At 41.7% G+C, this 4,363-nt stretch overlaps 1 pseudogene; it reads right to left on the bottom strand.

The window, feature by feature from the left end:
- Positions 1–2,846: 2,846 nt before the first annotated feature.
- Positions 2,847–3,802, bottom strand: LOC108801474 (annotated as a pseudogene).
- Between the last annotated feature and the right edge of the window lie 561 nt (positions 3,803–4,363).

Raw genomic sequence — 4,363 nt, 5'->3', positions numbered from 1 at the left:
ATGACCTAGTAAAGATTAGTGAAGGAAGTTTCCACTGAGCCATCTGCAGTTTGCTGCTTCTTCCCAGACATTGCTAGGGTTCCACAGCAAAAATTGGTTTTCCTTTGTTTGGAGAGGAGCTCACATTGTGTAAATCTGGTTCAGTGCAGAGACATGTCCATTAAGGCTGGATATATGAAGGGAAAGGGGGTTATATGGACAAGTGCAGAGGAGGTCTCATTCCCGGTGTAAAATTGGCACAACTTCTTTATAAATTTGTTACATTGCCTGGTTCAGTCACATTCTGAACATTAGCTATGACATCACACAACAGAAACTACGATCTACAATGCTTTTAAACTGGGCCATACAGATGACAATCTTCCTGCAAATTTAGGAGGGTGAAGTCAAAGCAGATTATTCATTTACCAGCCAGATGTGTGATATCCAAGGTGAATTCTGAGTTCTTTGTTTCAGCACTCTCATATTTTCTTTGGATTGCCTTCTACTGCGTTAAATGTGGTTGGCCAACTACAGCCAATAAATCATTTTCTTGATGTGATCCTGAGAATCTAGCAGAAGACACATCTCACTAATCATGATATTGTCCTTCACACACTGGCTGTAAATCAGAATTGCTGATCCATAAGTGTCTATAGAATATAAGATCAGCAGAAAGAGAGCATGAAAACATTCCAAGAATCTAAGAATAATACAAAGCATTGACCTGATCTGTCTGGCTGAGTTTCTTTCTGGACATTTCCTGGCAGAGCACAAAGAGGGAGATGAGTACCAGCGTGACAATGTATAATAATGAACGATGTACAATTCTCTGACTGTGATGTTGTGGAGTCTGGGATGTGAGATGTCATATATTTTTTGGGAAAGGTCTATGACTATCAGTTATCTAGCACAGGTCATAATATGCTATGGACTTTAAAAGCTATAGACCAAGGCCATTTTAAGATATTGGTGTGTGGAAAACTGTTCGGCGTGCACCAAGTTTTTGTTTAGCTGTAACATAACAAGTTCACCGGAGAAGAGCTATCTAGAGTTTCTCCTGTCTATTGCCAATAGACAAATGGCACCTTTCACACATTCACACAATCTTGTTTATTAACCCTCCAGAAGGTTAGTGGACCTGATGGAGAACAGCAGAAGACTATCAAGGTGTTAGTCTCACTGAAGCCATTTCCAAAATACCTTCACAGTGGAGATGCCCTCTTTGTATTTCTCATAGTAGCCGTGGGTATTGTGAGATTTAGCTTCCTGGTAGCGCATTAAGGACACATCCACTCGCTTATGACTTCTTTTAAGAGCTTCCTTGCCCACTTTTATTAAATCGAACTCAAAAGTCCACACAGGTTTTCCCTCGCAGGGGTTTTCAAACACAAAGTACAGTTTTCTTTCTTTATCCAAAATAGCACTTTCAAAGTCCACCGACTTTAGGTTGTCTGATTACCAAACACTTTTCACCACACAGGTGACACACTCCTTATTCTGCCAGCCACAGACTGGTCCCAGGGTGGATCCCTCCTGACTCCTGCAGAGACCTCCTCTGTCACCCAGGTGGAGCCTTGAACCTGATCCAGCATCCTCCTAATAAAGGGCTTTGCACAGGTGCACCATCATTTGGTGCTGGTCACCACTAAAGCCCGGACCCAGGAATGGAGATTTCTTCCCTCCCAGTTCTCTTAGAAATCTCCCGGCTCCACGATCCCAACTACAATCCGGAAAACCCAAAATGAGTTGTAAAACCAGCTCTTTCCTGGTAACAGTACTTTCCTGGAGCCCCTCAGCCCCTCTGGCTGAGAGTCCTGGGTGACCCTTTTTCCACTCTACATAGTGGCATTGCCACGCACTGCCACAGTATGAATAGTCTTGCTTGAAAATATCTGTGTTCGATTCATCGGCAGTTGGTCAGAAGAGGCCCCAAAAAATGTAAACCAAATCTGAACACCAATGAAATACTAATGCACCCCTGTACTTATTCCCCTGGGGTGGGGCAGATATCTAGTGATTACCAATCAAGGGGGCTTCCAGATTCTACTATAAGTCCCCCCCATTTTACTATTACCCATACCTACTTTTTGGGACACATAAAACCGGGAAAGAGGCCGTTGTCTCTCAAGATTGGGGCAAGGTTTTTTTTGCAATGGGGTGAGGCTTTGCCACTCAACTTGCATGTAACCCTGAATGTTGAAATTAATATGACCAAGTATGGTACAGTAAGAGGGGGGCTTCACACTCACTGCTCTTCCTACTCTGGCCAACCAGGCTGCATGCCTGGATAAGGGTCTGGTTGGAATATTAAGCAGAACCCCACACCATGTTTTAACATTTTTAAATAATACATTTCCCCACATCTTTGTCATTTTGGTGAATTATAAACCAGCCGTGTACTGGTTCAGAATTTAATAATGTAATTGCCCCGCCTATCACTTTAAAGAACTACACACATATTTACATGCACATAATTACAGCTGTGTGCTTACAGTTATACAAGCTGTGTGGCTTTTAGCCCATTTCTTGCACCAAATTCAGTTCACTTGAGCAACGCAAATGTTCGGTCCTAACACTTAAGATCTAAATCTGTCCAAGCAAATTTGGGTATTTTACAAATAATGAACAGCATCCCTAGTCAACTGGACAAAAAGTTATGGAAAATCCAAAAGTGTTGGCACAAGAAGAAAAAATAAAGAGTCTGAAATATGGGAACCTATCTTCCAGTGACAACTCTCTAAGTTTGGACTTCCTATCTCTACTGTTTTTTTAATTGTGTTCTTGGGAAAGGGAGTGAAGTGAAATCTCCCCCATGGGACTTAAGAAAGTACTTCTATGTCTTTCTAATATCTACAAATCAGGGTTTAGCTAAGATGATTTCTGAATTTTGTTTGGAAGATATTCCTGAAAAAAACACTTTGAAATGCCGCTCTGAAATCCTGGTTCCTCAGACTGTATATCAGAGGGTTGAGGAGCGGAACAATCACGGCGTAAAAGACAGGCAACACTTTGTCAGCAGCATAGTGATTATTAGTGTTTGGGCGAAAATAATTAAACATAGTGGAACAATAAAATATGGAGACCACTGTCAGGTGAGAGGAACATGTAGAGAAAACTTTACTTCTTTTACCTTTTACTTGCATTTTTAGGACAGTTTTGAATATAGAGACATAGGACAGGATGGTCAGTGTTAGAGACCCGCCTGAAAGGAAGCCTCCCAAGACAAAGATGAGCAGAATGTTGATGTAGATGTCACTGCAGGAGATCTGTAACAACTGAGGAAGGTCACAGAAGAAACTTTCTACAATATCTGATTCACAGAATGTTAAATTTAAAGCACAAAGTGTCTGAACTAAAGAATAGGAAGAACCGAGACCCCACACAATGGATGCCAACTGTACACACACTTTCCAACTCATAATCTGTATGTAATGTAATGGCTGACAAATGGCTGTATATCGATCATAGGACATGACAGCCAACAGAAAAGCCTCAGAGGGGGCAAAGAACATAAAGAAGAAGACTTGGGTTATACAAGCCGGTATAGTAATCTTTCTGCTCTGGGTGAGAAGGTCAAATAACATTCGTGGGACAGTGATGGAGGAAAAACAGAGGTCCAGACTGGCCAGGTTCCCAAGGAAGAAATACATAGGGGTGTGGAGGTGAGAGTCAGTGACTATGAGGGAGATGATCAGCAAATTCCAGATTATAATGTCAGAAGGTAGATGAGAAGGAAGAAGAGGAAGAGAGGGAGCTGAAGTTCCGGAATATCGGACAGTCCAGAGAGAAATAATTCATTCAGAATTGTCTGATTCCCCATTGTAATATTTTCATTCATACTTTTCATTTATGAGATTAATACAGAAAACACAATTCACCTCTTCAGTATGTTGTAGGACTTGATTTCTGGCAATCTAAAGTATCCAATATAGAAATTCTTTAAAAAGATATCAAAATGTAGACTCAACATTTGGTGTAGAAAACATGAGCCAGTTTCTAATTTCTATCAGCAATGCCAAATATTACAAAACATGATCAGAAATCTCCGACATTCATCAAATCACCGAGATGCAGAGAGAAGTCAGTGTGTGCTGCAGCATCAGAAATAATAATCTGACTTTTTATTTATATTGGAGTTGCAGTTCTGGGTGTGACGGACTGAACCGTCACTGGGGCTGCTGGAGGAGCCCGAGGGCTAGCCTCCTTCCTACGGACTATGGACCAGAACTATGGAGACCCCCCGCAGACCTCTTGGGGTTACATGAAACAAGTCTACTAGGATACATGTGGAGTGGATATACTGTAATGTCTCCCCCGACATTACAGACACACACATCACTGTGTTCATTATAGGCAGCAGGCTGTCTGGGGGAGGGGCCAT

This window comes from Nanorana parkeri, unplaced genomic scaffold, assembly GCF_000935625.1.
Source record: "Nanorana parkeri isolate BGI_ZX_2015 unplaced genomic scaffold, ASM93562v1 scaffold2344, whole genome shotgun sequence".
NCBI lineage: Eukaryota > Metazoa > Chordata > Amphibia > Anura > Dicroglossidae > Nanorana > Nanorana parkeri.
This window is presented reverse-complemented; position numbering and strand designations above follow the sequence as displayed.